The 23,606-nt window shown below is 38.2% G+C and overlaps 1 protein-coding gene across 2 annotated transcripts in view; it reads left to right on the forward strand.

Moving 5' to 3' along the window:
* SPEG (striated muscle enriched protein kinase) overlaps positions 1–23,606 on the forward strand; it is a 2,687,905-nt gene that overhangs the window by 1,472,612 nt on the left and 1,191,687 nt on the right. The gene's annotated exons all lie outside the window — the stretch shown is intronic.

Below are 23,606 nucleotides of genomic sequence, written 5' to 3' on the forward strand. Positions count from 1 at the left end.
AATATATTTAATTTTGTATACCACATTCTGTTCATTACACTAACTTTGTTTTGTACTGTGGCATGTAGCTTACTTTGAACACAAGGCAAAAGTCTATCTTACTTCTGCATTAGACAATATCTGGCTCTACTGTGAGTCTTAGAGCTGGAGTAGAGCATCTGCAAGTAAGAATCCCCAGACTCTGTGTTTGCATCAAACATTACTCCAAACCCTTAATTTCATAAACAGTGTAGGGGACAGACATACATCTGCAGCTTCTTACCAATTAAGTCAGTTGTGATAGGAGCCAAAGTGGCTACATTTTAAAATACATCCAATCTGTTATATTAGAAACCCATGACTTCCAGTACAGCTTGCAGTATATTGAGGTTGAAAATTGGATACAGCTTGTGTTTCAGCTTTGCATCCATGATTTTTGTGGCAAATATAAGTCCCCTACATTGACCATAGACCTGTAAAAATGATACCCACAGTTTTTAAATAGACCTTTCAGAGACTATAATTATAGTTTGTTAGCACTCCCTTTCCCTAGCAGCTAACATCTGTTATGAGCTGACTGCTACTGACTGGGAAGATTTAGTCTGAATTTATTCTAGTATGCCAGCCATTGAAAGGGTTAATAAATTCTATATAATCATTAATAGCTGTATTTTATGTTATGTCCTCATTAGAAATACATATAGTGGTAGATTCCAAAATAAATCCTAATGGTGTAACTGCAAAATAAGTAAACAAAGCAACAAAAAGAAGGCTCAAAAAACTATCAAAGGCCTCCAGCATAAAAAAGTAAAGATGCACCAAGCTTCATCAAGAAGTGTCAAAATCCATCTGTGAAATACTCTTTTGGGATTAGACTCATTATAAGACCAAAGAAGAGAGTGAGGTATTTATAATTACAATAAAGAAAACAGCTGGAAATGTGGCACCCTTAGGCAAACTATAAAATGAGTTCTGTATCACAAGATATGACCAGTACCCTTCCAAACAAATGTTTTGCCATTGTAAGTCCCTTGTTGAGTATGAACACTACTTTACTGCATTCAGTGGAGGACACTAGACCTGTCTCATAGTCTAACCAAAGTAGGCTTGGGCAAAATCAAAAATATCAGTTCAGTTTGTCTAGATAAAATCACCAGTAACTGACTTTACAATGATAAAAATAGTCTGGTAACCCCCTTCCCATCCTCTTAAACAAAAATCAGAGTATGGGCTTCATTCCTCAGAATATGGAAGTGGGTCTTTATTCTCAAGGTTGAGTTTATAGGCAATTCCACACACATAAGCCTCATCAGTGTGCTATGCAAGCTTAAATGGAGGATTATTATGAAATTAGTGCAGAGAAAATAGGCAATCAGTTGTTTAATGTTTGCAGATTGCTTCATACTAAGCAGCAATGTTCTGTAGCCTTCCCCCAGAAGTAATGAGTTTCTATGTAGGATTGTAGGCAACCTGCAACCAATAAAATGATAATAGCTAGTCAATGAATGCACATTACTATTCAAAAATGAGCATGCAGATTGAACAACCTAACCAGCGTGCCCATTGTAAATCAAGCATATACTAATAGAAAAAAGTCTGGCTGCTTAGGTACCATTGAGTAGCTAGACTTTCTATTGGTATATGCTAAGAGATAGAGCAAAATATGAGAAAAATTGGGTGCAATCAGAAATGTACCTGATTTAAATTGTATTTCTGCACTGTTGCTCAGAAAATCTGAGCAGTTAAAAAAAATTACAAAAAACAATGCCGTTGTTTCCCTGCACTGTACTGATGTACTGTGCAAGCGTGGGAATGTAAATCCCATACGCATGTGCAATACATCAGTAAACAAGGGAAAGAGAGGAGGAACACTGCAGTGCCATTATACAAAGACATTATTTAAGAAAGGTAAGAAATTGCTTTCATAAATAAAGAAATTTCTTTCATAAATAATGTCATTATATAACGGCAATAATCCTCCACTCCTGGGTGTGGGTATATCAGGATGCAGCTATGCAAACATCCTCAAAACAGTACCAGTGCCCGTAGCTATAGAAGAAGTATCAGCAGAGTCATACACACACTGTAAACATGTGATGCGTATTTTACTGGGTGTGGCTCGGTGTTTAATTCAGCCTATTGATCCTTCTTGTAAAGTAGTTTCTGGTAAAAGAAAGAGAGAGACCAGTTTTACTGAAGATATTCAATATTCTGAATCTGAACAGGAAGATGAAGGGGCAGAAACAAGGTTTCTTCCTCAGATTTCTGATTCAGACTTAGAGGACAGTTCACTTTCTTATTTTCCCAATGGGGATTTCTCTTTCTCTTAGACTAATGGTGGAATGTGCCAGTGTTTTCAGTGGGAGAACACTTTTCAATCCCTCAGAAAATACTACAAGTTTTTACAGAAGGAACTCCCAGAACCTACACCTATTCCTCCTGTTCTGCCTGCAATTTTCCAGCTGCCCCTAAAGAGGTAGATATGATATATAAAGCACTTCAGTCTTTAAGTTTTTGTTTGCATGGTTGCATTCTTAGAACCTCCCAGATGAGGTTAAAAATTAGATTTTAAATTCCTCTTTGGATAGAGATTAATTTTTGCTCCTCTACTACAGAGGTAATCAAAACATGTGATGAAAGGAATAAGAAGATCCAGGGACTCTCTGAATTTTTATCTCTCTTTTTCCAAAATTTTCTAAGGGATTTTCTAATTTCTCATCCAGTTTTGGTAAAAAGTAGAATAAACAGTTTCAATAAAATACAGGTAAACAGATACTTAGGAATAAATGGTAAGGGGATTACAAAAAGAAGACTCATATCTCTCAACACCAAGGACATTCCAACCAGCTTGAATGACTATTCAATAGACTTTATGACCCCCTCCTACCCTGGCCCCATTTTTCTTCCAGAAAGTCTAAATCTCCATTTTTCTCTTTGGCAACAGATAGTTTCAGACAAATGGGTTCCGAAGATCATTTATCATGGATACAGACACCAGTGGAAGGAAATTCCTCCAGATCAGGCAGTTTTGTTTCCACTGTTTTTTATCACTTACTGTCCCAATGAGTGATAGAATCAGTTCCTCCTACCCAGGAAGGGAAGGGTTTTTATTCAAGTATGTTCTTAGTGCCAAAGAAGGAAAATGCTTGGAGGTCAGTTCTGGATCGTTCTTTCCTAAACCTGTTTGTGATAGTTTCCAAATTCAAAATGATGTTACTTCAAAAACAGTTACCTCTTCTTTGTCTTTCAAGTTTCCTGGTAACTTTAGACTTAAAAGATAGTTTATCATCACATCCCTAGCCATCCAGACTTCAGATGGTTCTTACGTTTTTTTTTTTGTGTATCTGGATCACATTATCAGTTCTCTGCCTTAACCTTTGGACTATCTGCTGCACCAAGAGTGTTCCTAAAGTGTCTAGCTCCAGTTATAGCTCATTGCAGACTACAATGTACCCACATATTCCATATTTAGATGACTTGCTTATCTTTACAGAGTCTTTTTCAAAGTGTCATGAAACTCTCTCATGGGCGAGAGATCTCTTACACAAGCTGAGATTCCAAGAGAATATTCAAAAAATCTTTCTTTACTCCTACACACAGGATTGTGTTTCTGGGTTGCCAACTGGGCACCTCAGTTTAAAGAGCTTATCTTCCGCAGGAAATAATAATAGAGTAAGAGTGTTAGTGAATGGCTGTCTGAGTAAAGAAATATGCATGGAGTGTGGTATAAGACAAGGGCATCCCATGAATGGAGTATTGTTTGCACTGGTAATGAATATGATAGTGAGTGAAGCAGCTTATAAAATGAAAGATGCAAGATATGTGATTCAAAAGGAGGTGGTGAATCCAGCAGTTTTGACATACACAGATGATATAGTTGTAGTTGCTAAGAACAAAATATGGATGAGGGAAGTTTTGGTTTATCTGAATGGATATTTAAAAGAAATGGGAATGACCTTGAATAAAAATGAAAGTATGGGTTTGGTTAATGTGGTGAAAATTGGGGAATTTTTCACTGAATGAAATCTCTGTGCTACGAATAAAATTTGAGAAAATATTCAGGAAAAAGGTTTATCTAGTGAATTCTGTATTAATTGTAGAAATAGCATATATGTCAACTATTTGAAAACTATGAAAAGGAAATTGTACAATTGGAGTGTTCTTGCATATGGGATTCAAGATTAAATCTAGAGAAAAGAGGTATGTTGTTTATGAGTAAAGATGAAGGGAGGTTTGTGGGTATTAAATCTGGTTGTATATTCTGTTTCTTTAAACTTGTACAGAGTATTAAAATGGTTGAAGGCAGAGAATGAGAAACTAATAGTGAAAATGTTTAAGTAAAAGTACAACAAGTATTGGGACATGATGAGAACAAGATAAAAAGAATATGTAAATGAGGAAATTAGAAATTATCAAGAAAAAGCAACATGGAAAATAAAAATTGATGATGTAGGGAAAGATAGAAGGATGCAGGAAAAAGTGGTGTACTAAGATAGTAGAGTATCAGTATTTCCTATGGAGACTGGTAATAAATAACTTACCAGTAAAGGGGAATATGCCATATAAAAAGAAAGGTGAAAGAGTTTGTTTATTTTGTGGGGAGGAAGAAATAACAGAAAGTGTTTTTTAAATGTAAAAGAGTTGTAACATTCTGTAAAAAGTTGTGTGAAGAAAATTGTTTGTAACTATTAATGACATAAACAGTATAGATATGAATATAATGTATGGATATTATAAGAACAAGAAGAAAGCACATATGGGAAGGACAGACAAGAATGTATTCATTATTCATTTTCCATGGAAGATGCTGACATTTGTGCAGTCACTGAGACCAGGTTTACGGCTCCGGAGAGCACCCCAGCTATATCAGGTTACATTTCATACAGGCTAAAGAGGCAACCTCCTGCTCATATACAGAGTCTCAACAGACCATGTTCTGTCAGATGCATTACACATTCAGAAGTCCAATGATATCAGAAATACCTGCTCAGGGGACATTCATCTCATCTGCAAGATTAACAGAGCATACTTGAGGGACAGGTGTATGTCACAGAGAATGCCACTTCTATGAAACTGGCGTCCATTCCACATATAGTAGTGCACTTCTCTTACTCCATTCAAACATGACGTGCACAAACGGTTGTGTAATCACAAATTCACCTATGGTTTCGCACAAGTGGCCATCATGGATAGGGAAAGCATGGAAGTACCAAACCTGTACTTATGGAGTCCATATTTGAAGATTCATATTGAAAATATAAGAGCTAATAATTACCATGGAAAGACAGGGCTAAGGTTATTAAGATCCTCACTGATCAATAGGCCTGGTAAGTACCTATGAACTTACCAGTAACAGCCCATTAGCAAGTGAGACATCAGGGACTTGTGCACATGGGTCAATAGTTTCCTCTCATTTGATCAGCATATAACAAGTATAGTTAGGATATCCTTCTATATCTCAAAATTAATCTCAAAAGGCATCTGTTCTAAAACCAAAGAAGTTATTGCTCCCCTATACTCTGCTCTGGTCAGATCCATTGTAAAACATATGCATCTCGCAAGACATATTAGAAAAATAAGAAAAAGAAAACACAGACATTTCTAACAAAAATAAATCTTTGGCCTCAAAATTCTTAGCTGTCAGGAGAGACTGGAATCCCTGTTCCCATTCTCCATATCTTACAGGGTGTTGAAGGGGAGACTTCTGCCTTGCTTACCATGCCCTAAGGAATCCTATTATCGGTGACCTTATTTTTCTTAACAAATCAAATCATGCAGCCAAAACTAGAACATGAGATGTCAGTCTACATTAGGAAATAAATAAAACTAAATGGAGGGATTGGTTCATCACCCTGCACCTTCCCTGGCATGTCAAGCAGTATGACTCTCCATCGACCTTCATATATAGCTTATAGATTTGGATGGGTACCCTAAAAATACACTCTGGGGCTAACAGGTCTTGCCCTCCTTGAAAAGGGTGGCAGAGCCTAATGGGGAGTTATTAGCAGGGCATGCATGGCCTCTGGTCATACACCTTGCATTTCCTATGATTCTTATGATTCCTATGATTATGCTGAAAGTGTAGATTAAATTCCTTTTGCAATTTTAACAAAACGAAAGAGTAAATATAATGTTGCATGTTTACCCAGACAGCCTCGGGCATGCTCCTTTGTCAGACTGTCTTTCAAAGAAAGGAGCACAATTTTTAAGTCTGGATGACTGACTACAGGGACCAATCAAAGCTTCCTTAAGGCATCATCTCATGTCTGATGCACCTAAAGTGCATTGGGCTTCAAGCAATAACCACTGTAGTTGACTGTCAGACAGTGATCCTGGGTATCAGTTGCCTGTGGCTTACAATATTACACCAAGAAACCTGTGTGTTCCTAGACAAAATGGGAGTACAGTTTTGAATGTTAGCAATGGGTGTTAACTGTAGTTTAGCAGGTAAAACAAGAGTTTAACAACTGTTATTGTATGCTTGGTTGAATGTAAAGCAGACACTGTCTAATCTCACTGTTTAGTTCCTTCTGCTCAGCTTCCTGATAACTTTTCCAGTTAAATATAGCTGACATTGTGGTTTCTGTTTATGCACTGGCAGTCATTCTCTGTGTGGGACCTTTGAATTAGTGAAAAGGTGTGGGATGCAACCTCCTGCAAAATATGCTTTTTTGATTATTTTTGTGAAGATAAAGCTTTGAACAGTTTGTTTTGTCTGTTTGAATCTTCAGTCACAGCTGTAGCAGCTGTTAAGTATTCTGACCAAGTTTTGCTACTTCAACAGTACTTTTTAAACAAGGCAACTATTGAATGCAAATCCATTTGCCATATTATTTTAATGCATGCAAATTGCTACTCCAAGAGCAAGTTTTATCTAGTGCAGATCAAATGTCAGGCTAAAATTTCAGTTTTATATTTATAAGATTATAATGCTGCCCCCGCAACTACAAACATTTAAAAAATGCAAACATCTGACTAAGTATTGTAACCATACAGCTAATATATATATATATATATATATATATATATATATATATATATATATATATATATATATATGTATGACATTTTTAGCAGTTATGTACCATGATAAAAGGTTAATACAGCATTCCTGTCTGTAAGCATTGTATGCACAGATCTAAGTTGTATAGATTAGTTTAGAGATGTTTAGGGCTCAGTGTGACATTTTTTTAAGAAAACTCAGAAAAAGATGTAATCAGCTCTGAGTATATCAGGCACACCATTGGTTTGGATTTATGGATTCAGAGCTGTTTTAAGAAAGTACATTGTGTAGCATCCATCTTTCCGTAGTGTTCCCTTATACTCCAACAATGCATGATTTATGTAAGTAGTGCACGTTTTCTTTCATTTGTGTCATGAAGATTTCAATATTCTTTAATAATGCTTAAGGACTGTAAAGATACAGGTTTGAGCAAATATTTGATGCATTCCCATTCTGCCACATACAGCACTAATAAGTATGTTTGATTTCTGTATGTGTCATGCAAAACAAACAGCTTCAGAAGGGCATTTGGAGCGGCTAAAATGCTTTTGGTTAAAAAAGTTCTACTACTTTCATGAATGTACATTTTTACATTTCTTGAGAATTATTTGCAATTTCTGTTTTATCATATGCAAATAATATTCCAGTGACTGAGTTTTCTTTGTTTTATATGTGTGTGAATCTGTGTGTGTGTGTGTGTGTGTGTGTGTGTGTGTGTGTGTGTGTGTGTGTGTGTGTGTGTGTGTGTGTGTGTGTCTGTGATTCTGCATATATGATTTGGTCTGGGGCATTATAATTTTTATTAACTGGAGGTTTATGTTTAAAAGAAATGACAGCAGTGTGTGTGCATGTGTGTGTGTAATGTGGTAAATGTGTTTGTATGTATGTTTGTAAATGTATGTTTGAGTGTATGCATTTTCGTTAGGTTGGTTTGTAACCTGATTAATGAAAGGATGATGTGAAAAAGTAAATAAATGACATCAATTACATTTATACAAGTCCCTGATAGGCAGTTGCCCATAAATGAAAATTAATGTATTTTTTAAATGTTTTTGACAGTTTGGTTAGTCCACCTAGCTTACGGCTTCTTTTCAGGGTGGTGTTCATACTGATTAGAGGGAAATTGGCCAAGTTACAAGGGAGTGGCGGAAATGTTGAAATGTTTTGCTGTAGAATATGACAGAAACAGAGCATAAAATGGAGCTTGAGCACTAGGTGCTTCTATCAGTAAAGCACTGTGAGGAGACAAAGTTATAATTTAAATGGTGACTTATTAAAAGATGAACTTTTAAAGAAATTAGCCAGCAAATGTGAACCACTGGATGGGAAAGAGGTATGGAATGAGATTGCTGGAAAAAGAATCTTGCTTGGAATGGCAAAATCTTTGACTCTTACAGATAGGAACCCAGTTTCTGATATTTCCTGCTATGAAGTATTCTGATATTTGGATTTTATGTGAAGTCAAAAGTATGATGTGAGAAGTGAACAGAAAGGAGAAGGGCTGAAGTGAACTAGGTCTTATGCAGCAGCAGTTGCTGGAAATGCTGTCAAGAAAGACACTGAAAAGAAAAGAAAAGAAAAAAACAAGCATAATTTCAAATGGATAAAAGTTACATGCAATATTATAATGAGAAGATGCATGTTGTGGGACATTGTAATTAAACCCTTGGGGTATAAAGCTTTGGACTTAAGGTTTCTGATTCATTTGGGATCTGATACTTTTGCAGATGTAACATTTGAAAATCATGAACTGGCAAGTAGATTTATTGCAGTTTTTAATAAAAGTAGCAACAGAAGTCAATGGAAACTGTATTACTTCTGATAAGACTATTCTAATCAGAAAGGTATTATGGTCGTAGTATCAGACAGATGAAATTGAACAGAGTGATATTGAAACTTTCTTAAAATAATCATGACAAACTGTGAATGTGATGAAAGAAAGATATGGGGGGTGCATTGGTTGTGTTGTACATTAGTCAAAATGAAATTTTCCATTTCCCAGTTTGTCAAGTTGAAGAAAAGTGGGGAAGGGATACTGGGGACACCGTGAAATATGTCTTTGCACCAGTTTTGAGCATCTTATTTACTATTACTTTTTCAGACTTTGCAGCCAGCGAGGACAAAAAAAAGGTTCAGAAAAAAACAAAAGTTAAATTGCTCAAAATGGGGGGAAAAAAGAAAAAGAAAACACATATATTTGTTTTTTATGTAAAAACAGATGGGGAAAATTACAAAATCATTATCTTTAACTAAAACAGCTATATCTGAACACCTGCCCATTCCAAATGGTCATTCCATTCTCCCATCCCACACTATCTCAAGCACCTTACATTTTTCTTTTATGAGATAACTGATATAAATTTAATAAGAAAATGCTGAAGAAAGAAGTAGATGAAAATATTAATGTAAATGAAAAATGAAACTGAGGAATTTGAAGATACAATTACAAATACATTTTTTGGGAAAGAAGGGAATAATACTTTTATTCACACAGTAAATAATTTAGTAAATGCAAGCAATATCTATGTATTTATTGTATAGGTTACTTGAGATTCAAATAGATGAAAAAAGAAATAATGTTATGAGGGGTGTCAGGATGCTGATTCAGTAACAAAAAATTGCATGAAGGAAAATGTAAACAATACAAGGTAAGGAAAAAGAATGAAAAATAAAACAGCGGCATACTTAAAAAAGTACTTGTGTAATTAGAAATTTTAGGAGATATGTAATTTTGAAATAGTGCAAGGAGGCAAAATTAGATGAATTTTAAATAATTATCAGGTATCATACAAAGGAAACATGAAAGACATTTGAGATAATTCAGAACGGGAGAATAGAATGGCAATTTGAGAGAGGTGAGTGTTCTGGTACTGCTGTTTTTTGGGAAATAAATGTTGTGGAACGTGATTGTTGAGATGTGATCATACTTGATTAGATAATTTTGGATTTTCGTTTAAAAGACTTAGTAGAGGGATGGTATTAGATGTTAGAATACAGGAAGGACAACATGACTAAATTAACAGCAAATTATGTAAATGTAGGTTTTTGTTGTGATCTAATGCTGCTAACATTGAGGGATTTTATTTGTAACATAAGAAGAGTACAAAGGAGAAAATTCCTAAGATACTAGACTTGCAGAAAAATCACGAAGCTTGGAAATTTGGATTCAGAATGCTAACGGAAACTTTTCTACCAAAGATTATTGAAAGAAAAAATAAAACTATGGAGAGACTTTGAAGCATATGAGAACAAACAGTGCTGCTCTTCGATCGTGGGTATCGTGTGGCACTTGTTGGGACCAGATTTATGTTTTGCACCTAGAAGGCAGTGGATGAACTGTTTACTGTTTACATATTCGATCGGTTGCCCCTTCAGGTGGTTTGGGGCTAAGACTGCTTTGGTGTTGTACCAAAAACTGTTGAATTTGGCTGTATTTATCAATGAAGATGGCAACTGTGAAGACAGGCCTGAGGTTGACCTAACTATTGTTAAACAAAGGGGAATGACTGCGTTTACATTTGGGCATTGTTGGAAGAGTATATTAAACGGGATGGCAGCTGTGAATACGGGCCTGTGGTTGAACTAAAAGAAAAAATTGAATACATTGACTTTACATATATTTTTGGGTATTGCTCAGATTGTATGGTATGACGAACTGTTTAACAACTTTTTTCTCCATGGCTGGATTGTGCTATTATTATCTGGACTAATATATAATAGAGATAGGGGTATTACTATGTACTTTGGGGTCCAATTTTGCTAACAATCATCCTCGTAAAGATGGACTTTATGCTGAAAGGGTACATTTTAGTGTTTGCCTAGTGCATTAGATGTTTTGGCATTCTTAAGAGCCCATAACCCTAAAAAGTTGAAGTGACAGTATTGAATAACAGTATATCTGGGTATTGCGGTGTCTGAGCTATCTTGGGTGTTTTGTAAGTTTTATTACAATCAACTTTGTAGGTTGATTATCACTATATCAGCAATTGTACAGAAGGGCTGGAAATACAAAGGGATTGTTATATTGGCCGCACATACATTTTTGGTCGCATTTGGGACCAGATAGGGTGATATCTACACGTGGACTTTGTGGTGGTACTTTCTTTTAACAACCAACTCTTTTCTAGTTTGACTAACTGCGTACACTGTGATATTACTTTAAACTGTGCAATTTTATGTTAAAACCTTTCAATGCGTGTACTAATAATACTGATCTGTTGCGACTGACAATTTTGGGAATTGTTAGTTACATTTTTCCCAGCCTCAATATTACTCACTTATTTGACAGTTTTCTCACTACCCTACATTAAAGAACCTGTGGACTCGTCCACCTCTTTCTCATCTCCCCTCTGATATATAATATCTATATTTTACGAGTGTTTAGAAGAGAAAGTCTTACACTGTTAAAAACTACTCCATGCCTGTAGTTTCTCTCCAACCTCAGGTCACTGATTATTTTTTTTTTGTTTGTTTTTTTTCTGGACAGTCCCACCCTAACCAACCACAATCAGGCCCATTTGAAACTCCTCCCACCTATAAAAAATCCTAAACTCTCTTCAAACTCTGCAACCCCTCCTACAATGCTCTTCTCATCAACTCTAACTTCCACTCCAATAACTCTACTTATCTCTCTTTCCTGTCTGTCCTATCTCACACAACTTCCCAACCCCTTCCTCACCTCACTCACACACTCCACTGCACCATACATCCATGATCACTCCCCCTCTTACTCTGCTATCTCACATGAACTTCATAACTACAACACTATTTATCTATACAAACCTAAAGTACGCCTCTCCCCTTCTCCCCTACACCCTCCTCTAAACTGTCACTCGAAAAGATCAATACTCTCATGTCAACCTTACCTCCTATCCCTTCCTATCCACCTCTGTTTATTCCGCCACCACACCCCTCTCTCACAGGCCAGTGATGTGCATCCCAACCCCGGACCAACCTCCTGCATTAATGCAGCTAAACCATCCTCTCAACCCAAAAAACCTAAGTCTCTGTGCATCACTACACTCAGTGCACAAAGTATTAGAAACAAAACCCCTAACCCTCATGCATGGCTCTCCCACAACCACCCCGACATAACCACCATAGCTGAAACTTGGCTCAAACCTTACATAAGAGATAATGAAATCCTACCACCAGGTTACCAAATGATTTGCAGCGATCGCCCCCATAAAAAAGGAGGTGGAGTAGCTATAATTTACCCCACCTCCCATACCGTAACCCCCTACATCAGTTCAATTCCAACCTTTGCCAATGCTGAATTAACAGCAGGATTACAAAAAATTAACAAGCACAAATCCATATGTACCACTGCCCTCTATATCCCCCCGTTGATAACATCCAAATGCTTGAAAACATACTATCCTGGTTCTCCTCCCACATGAATAATGAAACCTAAATCCTTGGTGACACCAACATCAATTGGTTCTCCTTAAACTCAGATGCCCCTTCCCATACTATCAACCTGTACAACTTCTCTCAACTAATTCACTCACCTACCAGACCAAATAAAGATGGTACCTCAGGTACCATCATTGACTGGATCCTTACAGCACATCAAAGTCTCATCAACAAATCTGGTATATTACCAGATCTTCTCAGTGACCACTCACCTGCTTTTGCTGATCGACTCCCAACTCCCCTACAAAAACAACACCACTACATTCAAACTCGCAACCTGTCATCTTTCAATCTCCAAATCTTCTCAGAATGCCTTAAGTGCATCGACTGGACCCCTCTAAGAACTCTCCCACTAGATGATGCTGTCTCCCATTTCAACCACTCATTCCTTACCGTCCTTAACCAGCAAGCCCCCCTAAGAACCAAATGCATCAAATCCAATCCTTGTCCATGGTTATCCAAAGAAACCAAACTCACCATGCAACAAAGGGACAAAAATGGAGGCAATATCAAAAAAATTAAAATCCAAGCTCCTTCCTAGAATTTATGCAACTCCGTAACTCCACCAAAAAGCTAATTAAAAAAGACCGCAAAGCTCACTATTCCAAACTTTAGTCTCTGCACTCAACAAACCCCAAAAAATTCTGGGACTCCATCTCATCTATATTAAATCCTGGTAATAAAGTAAACCCCTGTCCCAATCCCACCCTATCTGACCTCGACACCACCTCTCAATTCAATTCCTTCTTCATAGACTGTATAGCCAAACTATCCAACTCCTTCCCACCCCATCCCCTAACCGCAACGCCTCACTCCAAAACCCCCTCTCCACCAAGTTAAACTCCTCCTCACCCTTCTTCCTTAAGCCCATTCCCACAAGCACGATAAAAAGACTCCTCCTCAAACTCAAACCCTGCCTCAGTGCACCTGACAATCTTCCCCCTACATTCCTCAAACTATCTGCAGACAGCATCGCATTCCCTGTCTCTATACTTTTAAATAGATCCATACAAGAATCCTACGTCCCTTCCATCTGGCGCCATACCTACATCATCCCCCTCCACAAAGGTGGCAAAAATACTGACACCACCAACTTCAGGCCCATCGCCATCCTATCCCCTCTGTCTAAAATTCTTGAGAAAACCATCCAAGCTTAACTAATGATACACTTAACCCAAAACAATCTCCTCTCCCCCTACCCAGCACGGTTTCCGTCCCGGTCACTCCACCATAACTACCCTACTTTACTTTCTTGATCTGTCAAAATCCTTTGATACCATCTCCCACACCCTTCTCATATCTTGGCTCTCTACTTTACACCTCTCTCCTCCCTCTCTAGATTGGTTTTCCAGCTACCTATCCAACTGCCATCAAGCAGTCTAATTGAAAACCTCCACCTCCTCCTTCCTTCCTACACCCACAGGTGTCCCCCAAGTATCTGTCCTTGGCCCGCTACTCTTTAACCTATTTACTAACAGCTTTCACCACTCTGTCCCAGACTCATCTGTCATCCAGTATGCAGATGACATGACCATCATCTGCTCAGCTTTCTCACCCTCCGAGCTTCTGGCAAAAACACAATTAGCCTTTTCCAAAACAGAAATCTGGATGCAGTCCAACCATTTAGCCCTAAATGCAAATAAATTAAACTAATGATCTTCTGCCCCAGCAAAAACTCAACTATCGATAAAACATCATTCACCATACAAAGCCAGAACAACACTCCCCTTGATATAGTCCCCACCACTAAACTTCTTGCTATCTTCATAGGTGAAGAACTAAAATTTAACACACACATCCACTCTGCAATCAAAAAAACTCACCAAAAGTTAGGTCTTCTCTACAGACACATCCACTTCCTCCGCCCCTCTACCTGTCAAACCCTGGCATCTACTTTCTTGCTCCCCACCCTAATGCATGGTGCACCCCTGTTCATAAACATACACATCAGCTTTTGAAACAAACTTGAATCCTGCTACCACAAAATCTGCAAATTTGCAACCAATTCTAAATACTCTTCCCACCACTGCCACTCCCTCCTCACCCTCAATTGACTTGAACTTCTCAACTACCTTAGTTACCTACAACTCATCACTGCTCACAAACTTATCTACAAACCTGTAAACTGCCCTTCTCTGGCTACATCCTTAAAACCTTATATACCCAACCGCCAACTCAGATCCACAAATCAAAATCTCCTTCAAATCCATAAACCATCTCATCCTCCTGGCCAGCTACTTCTATCCTACTCCATAGCCAAAACATGGAATTCTCTCCCCCCTCCTTCGCAGCCTTCCCCAGCATGACAATTTCAAAACCTAGCTACTATCTCATTTATCATCCAAATGGATATGCCCATGCCACACTCCAACTTAATCCCCTCTCCACCCTCTCTGTTTCTGCACAACTCCTTAAGATTCTCTCTGCTGCCTTGGACTGTGTATCTTCCGTGGTATTCTCCATAACCCCTTCTGTTTCCTTCTCCGTGCTTTATAGACCACCTAAACTAAAATAAATAATAGCTATATCTCAACTTGCATAGAATTCTCCTGCCACGAATTTCACTCTGTATCTGATCACTTCTACCTACCATTATAAGCTAGTTATATTTTAAATGTTTTACTCACTTGAGCTTTTAACATACTGTATTATACACTCTGAAATGTCTTTAACTTGTTCTGCACAGTTACTTGTTGTGGCCCTAGTAACTTGCAATATGTACTTGAAATGTATACATTTTTGCCCTTTCTTTGTAACCTGCAAGTTGTAAATTCAAATGTAACTGTAATTTGTTTTGCAGCTTTTCTCCCCAGGTCTCCTCTGAAAACGGGCTCTTCTGGCCCAGTGGACTTCCCCGGTCATCAAACTTAAATAAATAAATAAATAAATAAACAAATGAGTATAGTTGTCATGATGGTAGAATACAAACAGAGCTAGATTAGATATGCTTTCAAATATGCTGAAGAAAGTTAAGGGACTTTAAGAAATGAAAAGATTTGCAGACTACCACAGCATTTTTCAATGTTTGGAACGAATAATGCAATAATTAGAACTGACTTATGAACAGATTTAATGAAGCGGAATGCATTGTAATTAGTCTGAACAGTGAATAGTTTTCCAAGAAAAAATATATCAGGGTGATTATATTAAGAAAGAAAAGGGAAATACTTTGTTTAGGGAAAAGAAAATGTGAGATTATAATTAAAGAATTTGTATGTTAGAAAATCAAGATACTTTGTGCCACAAAAAGAAAGATCCCTGAAAAAAATTAAGACATTATGAAGGACTGGACAGGAAGGCAGAAGTTTTATTGAAGGGGAACCATGTGAATGCCATTGCTAGCTCAGTATGTTAAGATGTAAGAAAATGTGATGGATTGTTTAAGAGACAGAAAAATATGTGAAAGGTGTATGCAGAGGAGGATTATTATGGTTGCAGCAGAATATGTAGAGGTAATATATACGGAAGCAGAAAGAGAAGACATTAAATGCTGGTGAAGGACAAATGTTTGAAATATAGTAAAATATAACTGCAGCAGAGTAGGATACGGTATTGAATATGGTTAACTGGGTCCCTATCAATTGATCACGTTTTTAGAAACTCACACATCATATAGTTGAGACCATATAATTGAGTTTTTGAAAACTGAAAGCTTTTAAATGGAGATCATGGCACAGCGAGGATCAGGAAATTTACTGTTTTCCTCACTGTAGTGCAGTCTCAGAGTTGGTATATATAATTTGCAGGGGGTGTGAGGGGCTGTTTTCAGAAACTAAATGTTATGGTCTCTTCGATATTTTTTTCAAGTTTCCGAAAAGTCGATCATCTGACATAGACCTGGTTAATGAATACAGTGTATCTGGTAATGGTGGTAGAGGTTATACATATAAGAATTTTGGTAAGTATCATATGAAACTTTTTGTTAATGCATTAAACAAATGTTAAATGAATATCATTTATGATTAAGACATCACTGAGGCTGGTTTCACATTTATTTGAAAAAAACTTGGTTAAAAAAGTACGGACTGAAAACAGTTATTTTCGTAGCATACCATATTTAAATAAACAGAAGACAAAGCATCTCTTCCAGCAGCACAAAATTAATTTATTTGTGATATAACATATATGCAGTGGATATAGATAAATATAATAGCTTCATTTAATGAAACACAACCATAACTTTTTTATAACAAAAACTCATTGTGATAAAGTAGCATGCTAAATTTCAGGATTTTTAGTTAACAAATGGAAAATAGGAAATTCATTCTTCCTTCATGTATACAGTTACATCTCATCATATTCCAATATATAAACATTCAGAACTTTGTATTTCCTTTACATTATAAGGATTACATCTGTTTCTGGTCATAAATGCATCCTCATATCTTCCATGCCCTTAGAACCCATTTCTCAATTATTTTGAACAAAGCTATTTAATAGAATAGAAACATTCTCAGTTTTTAAGCCACTATGCAGGTAATAAAACTTTGTGCATAAGTTAGTTTTCCTCTACAGAAGAGATACAGAATTGGAGATATGTAGCTTTACGTAAAATAGAGTATAGTACATGTGAAAATTGTGCAGGTTAAGATGAGAAAGAGTTTACAAAAACTGTGTACAAAGGAGTATATGGAATTGAAGGGACGATAATAATATAAACGGTGATATTAAACAAAGAAGTAGTTGATCTGATAGAAAGATGGATGAAGATAATTTGGTTGCATGTGACAGTAATAGGACTTATGATTTGTATGTCATAAACATTTTGCAGTAGGTGTATGGGACTAAAGTAATACTATTATTTCAGATGCTATATGAAAATTCTTGGGTAGAAGTAAGGATTAAATGGGTGATAAGGTCATGCAAAGATATGCTTTACGTAAGATAATGTTCGTCTGGTTTGAATGCTGCTATTTTTTCTTGTGAGGATGATCGGCCCGAATACCAAAGTCAGGTCGGCGTATTGGGTATATGGCGAGGGCAGGTCGTCAGCGTCAGGGTACTATGCGCATGACATCAGTCATATATAGTCTTTTGCCGCAGTCATATCCTAGAAATTTTTCGCATGGTCGAGGAGTTGGCGTTTTGAAATTTTCTGAAGGCGGAGTCTGCAGTTCGGCATTGAAGTTTGGCTAAGTACCCGGAGTTTTTCATTTGTTCTTTGTTAGCCTCAGTTTTTAACGGAGAGTGTCCGTTTAAGATATGTCAGAATTCTTGTAGGAAACAGATACCTCATAAACATTACCACCTCTACAGGGTTACAATTTAGGGCCTTTGTTGTTTAGTAGAATCGCTCTGTTGTTTTTCTTGGTTAGACTTTAAGAGATTTGTGTTTGGTGCTATTAAAGTGTTTGGGAGCGTGCCAATTATAAAAACGGGGAAGAACTGTATAAAGCGCCGTCGAAAAAAAAAAGGCCTTATGGGAAAAAATGTCGCGCAAGTCTTGATGAACCTAGGTCGAAATAACTATTACCAGAGAGGAGCCGATGGAGCCAGAGGTTTGGGCCGGGTTTTGTTTTTGCACTGTTTCAGGGGTTTACCAGGGCAGGACTTGAGTTCAGAGGAGGCTGCTCGGGAGTGTTTGGGCTTGAGGCTGATTCCAAGGTCCCTCTCTTCCCCTTTCTTCCCTCAACTCTCCTCTTGTTTCCAAAGCTTTGAGAGGTTCCCAGGGGCTTTAGGGTAGCTTCAGGTTCTTGTGAAAAACTCAGTGGAGGCAAAAAAGCACTAGAGGTTCTGTAGCCAAAAAGATTTAGAAACTATATCTAGATGAGATACTTTTGATTGCCTGAGTTGTGGGATTTGAATAGAGGCCTGAGAGGGTTCCTGAGTTCTTGAGTTTTGAGTTTGGAACAGAGGCTTCTGAGATCTCTGATTCTTGTATAGAGGAGTATTCTCCTTCTGATGAATCTGATTTCTGATCAGCAGCTTCTCCTTTCTCATTTTTCTCATTTCCAGAGACTCTCAGTTTCAGAGATTATGCTTTAAATCAAGGATTAACCGGGACTTGAAAGCATACTTTGCCACAGAGCCCCTTGTTTTTTCCCAAGAGGCTTACTTGTACCTGAGCCTGTTTCCTTGCAGTGGAAGAAAGAAATTATGTTTGTTCCTTCCTCCTCCCCCTATGCTTCTTGCCTACCCTAATTCACCTGATAGCTATACTAGGGCTCCTGAAGCTGAATAGTATTTTCCTACTAGCTCTCAACCTCGGATAAGGTTTTCAGGCCTCTAACAAAAGGGCCCTGACCCCTTTTTAGTGTTAAAGTAAACTTTGTAAGAAAACCCAAGGAGCTTTTGGATAGGTGGGGAAAGAAAGTGAATACCTTGTTCCACTTTAGCCATGAGGGCGTTGAATTGGATTCTTTGGGTGCTAAAATGAGTAAATTATCTCCTTTCTGGGTTGAAATCTAGTGGGGATGTTTTGGCGGTTCTAATTGAAATTAAGAGTTTTGCTGTATTTCATTCATCTGTGGCTGACTTTAGAAATATTCTCTCTTGTGGTGGGTTTGATGCTGTGTCATCTGTTTTTAGCTTAGCATGTTCTGTTTGAGTTCAGCATTAGCATGCCTGGTCAGAGATCAGAATTTTGCTATGCCTGTTAAGATTTGACAAATTCATTTACAGACTGATGTTTGTGTTGTTTTTTGTTTGGAAAAGGACAAAGCAGTGATAAGAAAATGGTTTGAAAAGTGGTCTTGCTCTTACTGTTAAAGATTTTTGCAGGTGCAGCCACTGAAGTCTAGTAGAAATTGGCCTACTAAGGATTGAGCTACTGATGTTTATTGAAAAGGGTCTGGTAGGGGGGTCTGGAAGGCAGGAGGAATTAGGTGTTCTTGGGGGAGTTCACCTGAACAGGGAGTTCCCCTGGTGTTAGGTCTAGTCAGGGGGGGGGGCAGTTCGTCAGCCACTTTTTTCGCCAAGACCAGTAGATAGCCTGATGGCTCGTCTGGTCAGGGCACAGCACTGGGAAGGGACTTTCAAAAGGGTCTTGATTCAAGAACTCAAGACAGATGAAGATAAAATCAGGAGGTTACAGCACTCACATATTTATTTTGTAGGATGTCATCTTTTTCAAGGCAGCAGGTTTTTCCCCAAAGGATAGCCGCTGTGCCACAGCTCACAAATCCTACTCCACAAAGGACTGCCAATCAGCCAGCATCCCTTCTGTCCCTGTATCAGAATGGGGCGTCTGCATGTTCCTGGTACCAAGAAGGGAACACCAGTTACACGGACCCATTTTTATCTAGGATTTTGGGAACACCTCTGGACTTTTCTTCAAAGAGTGGATGTTTACGTTAGCTTTTTTTATGCTTGGCAAAGAGATCTGGATTATAACTTTTTAGAGTAAGCTTTAGATCTCTTCGCTGCTACATGTATGGTAAGTTGCAGGAAAAGTCTGCCTATCATCCTCTTGCGATCTGGAAATTCAATTATTCAGTTTTCCTTTAGCTTATTGGCTTATTATTCTGGCTAAAGCTGGCTTAGTGACTGCTTCTACTCCAATGATAGCTTACTTCATCCTAAAAGGAATGAATATCTACTGATTCTTCCAGAAAGGAAGAGAAAGAAAGACTTCTGGAATATTCTATAATATTCTATAGCAGTGCTAAGATACTAGGGAGAGCTGTGTAAGTCCAATAATCCTGAAGTAGAACCCTCTCAAATAAAAGACACTTTCTGGGCCTATGCAGTGAGGCTCAGCAAAAGATTGCAGTGGCCTTTTTACCCAAACAAAAAGAGTCTATCCCTTTACATCCATCCACTATCTCATATTCATGTCATCCGTCTTCCAAACAGTCCTTCAAATCCCTTTGTTCATTGGGGCTTGTAGAGTGTATGGCATGCCAAACTGCAGCTGCACTAGTACTTATGGCAATGGCTGGTAGCATTGGGGACACAGCACTGCCAACTGTTGGACACTGTGGATACAGTTCAACCTCATTTTTTTTCAAAATCTCTGGAATGGAAACAGGAATGTCACCTCTCAAGGACTCTGAATGTCACGTAAGAGGCGCCAGGCAGATTTCAGATTAAACCTACAGACAGATGGACAGTGCACATCGGAAGTGGAGCATGGACAAAGAAAAGTGGAGAAGTGGACTGGGCTGCCTCGACATGATGAGATGTTCATTTAAAGTCAGTGTGTGGCTTGTGTTTCAAGTTACTTCAGATGGGCAGAGTCTGATTCTAACAGACAACATGCAGAAAGTACAGACAACACAAACAATCAGGTGGTACATCAAACAACAAGGGGAACACATTTCTATCCTTTTATGCAGGCAGCAGGCTCTTTATGGCAATTAACAGGCACAGGTTCGAACTCTGCCTTCAGGCAAGAAATCCTTAGCAGGCAGTTTAGCTCAGGATGGATGTGTTAAAGCAACAGATCAAACTGGATCACAAAAACTGAACTCATTCTTGTATTTCAGAAACTGAATGTGTCACATATTCTCACTAAACCACCAGCTGCTTAAGTTCCACTAAACCACCAGCTGCCAAAGTTTTGCAAAGTGGGGTTTTCATCTTTGGAAAGTTGGATCAAAATTCTTTCAGTTGGACCTCTGCCTCTTCTTCTCTTGAAGGTGCTGCTCTAAAAGGTCAGAACAAGACAAGCCAAGGACAAGACAAGCCAAGGATGATTTTAAGCGGCACTGAGATTGGCTACTAAGGAGTCTTAACTACGGAGAAGTCCCATGGCCCTTAAGATTCCACATCTATTTGTTTCTCTCTGAGGGATCGTCATCTGTCTGTGTTCAGCTTCACTCTCTTCATCTAACAGCCTGGCATTTTCTGTGTTTGATCTACAGCAGGTCTCTTCCTGTCAACAAGTTCTCAAAAGATTATCCGGAAGCTAGAGACCTAGTACAAGGAAAGTAATACACACAGAAAATGGAAGAGGAATTTTTTTTGGAATGCATTTTTATTTTGGAGATGACTGAGATTTTTGAGTGTGATTTCTACTCTTTCTGTGCTTATTATTGGACAAAGGTTTGTCCTTCAAAGGGATATCCTTCTCTTTCCATTAAGCAATTTGCCCACATGACTGTGACCCTGTATTGTTTTGCATCCTTTGTTCTTTCAGTTTCTTAGTTCAAGAGAGGGCAAGACCCGTAGAGCCCCTCCCCTCCCTACTCCTGCTTGGGATCTCAATTTTGTGTTAAAAAAAAAACTTAACAACCTTTTGAGCCTACCTGCTTGCTACTGCTGAATTGATGTGAAGACTTGACTGTGCTTTTCTTGCTTCTGCAACTTCTGCAAGAAAAGAAGTAGAGTTGCAGGCTTATGGCAGCAAGAGCCCTTTTGATTTTCCAAGGATATAGGGTATCGTACGTACTAATCCTTCCTTTATACTAAAGTGGGTTTCTAGTGTGGCTTTAAACCAAACTGGACTAAGGCTTTTTCTCAGCAGTTGTTTTGTGTTTTTTTTGCTTTGAGTTCTGAGGGCAAGCCTGTGTCAAAAAACAAAACTATTTCTAGGTGGATGGGTTTTGCATTGCATTTTGTTATTCCCATCATGGCAATCCAGCTGCTGGGAGGCCTCATTCCACTAGGGCTACTGCTGCCACTTCAACGCATTTCTAAGGGGTGGCAACTAAGGGCCTCTCTCCTCCTCTAGTTTTTTTGGGTTTTTTTTTGCAAGGCATGTTGGCATGTTGTCTGCTTCTTTATGATTTGACCTCCTCCCCTCCTACCTCTGGGTTCTGCCCAATAGTTAGGACTGCAGCAATGTGGAATGAAGAACTTCCCCTGTGTGTAGGAGTGTAGGTGATAGGTGAGGTATATTTGTATATATTGTACATATTTTGGTGCCAGGTTTTTGGGTATTGGTCCTTTGGGCCTTGTGGACTGGGGGGGCAAAAAGACTGAGGATAAAGCGTCGGGATATGCATTAGCGTGAGTACCCTGACGTACTGGCGTCGGTCTAATGCCTGATACGGCGTCACCATACTTGGTATTATTCGGACTGGACTGACAGGGACTACAATAGTTAGGAGACTGCAGCAATGTGTCCTCGAACATCTACATTTATGGTAGGTGCAAAACTGTACTTTTTGAATACAGCAAAATGGATGATAAATGGGATTATAGCAATACTGGAAGTTTTGACTGATGCTAAAAATGTGGTAATTGTCACTAAATGAGTTATGGATGGTGGAAGTTATAAGAAAAAACTGATACAATTGTAAGAGGTAGGGCTGGCAGCAAATAAGCAAAATAGCAGAGGTATAGGAAGTGAACTAAAGTTCAAGAGATTTTATTTTTTAGAAAAAGAGCTTGAAACTTTTGGTGCTACCTTTGAGACTGATGTTATATGGATAAGCAATTTGGATAAGTGATACAGAAAACGAAAGATATGGTTTGTTTGTGGAAGCCCTTTAGGATATCTTTTAAAGAAAAAAAGTGTACTTATATCTGTAGTTACTGCCCATAGGATTGCATATGTTCAACTGGCAGCAAAGGTGCTGGAGAGACTGGGCAGGGTAGGATGAGAATGAGTGGTCATTGCCAGCATACCCATCCTGTGGGGTGGGAGAATGCTTGTCTCACTGCATTGGCAATAGTTGCAAAGGTGCAGGTGTATTGCCTGTAGCAAGGAGCCTAGCATGCCAGTTGTGCACCTCTTAACTGGGAGATTGTGCATGTGTGGTATTGCACATGAGCAGCTATACTAGAGCATGCAAGCTTTTAAGGGGTTGAGGCAGGACAATCTGCCAAATCTGCAGACTGGTTGCTATGATCACATCTGCAGTACAAACTCAGCATAATATAAATGTCTCTTCCCACGTGGCTATGAATAAATTAAAAAATGTCAAAGTTTCACTGTTCCCCACTGCCATCCCCAGATTTGTCCAAAGCTGTGGCCTAGAAACAAAAATAAAATCATTGTCCTCTAAAATTAGAAATAATAAGTCATTCACTATTTTGATTACTGATTCATACAACCACATATTTTTAGTCAATCTGCAACTTGCAAGACTCCCTCTTCATAAGGAATATTTGTATATATCTAAAGTAACATAAATGTCTGTAGGAACAAAAATCACACTGATGACCTTATAATAAAAATCAAAAGTATCTTTTCCATAAGAAGAAAGTTTAGGTAACAATAGATGTAGCAAATTACCTCCTACAAGAGATAAAAGTTCAATATCAGAACCAGCAGCAGTAGTAAAGTGATGAGAAAAGACAAAATTAACACTGGCAAGACTTT

This window comes from Protopterus annectens, chromosome 6.part1 (genome assembly GCF_019279795.1).
Source record: "Protopterus annectens isolate FY-2018-M chromosome 6.part1, PAN1.0, whole genome shotgun sequence".
NCBI lineage: Eukaryota > Metazoa > Chordata > Ceratodontiformes > Protopteridae > Protopterus > Protopterus annectens.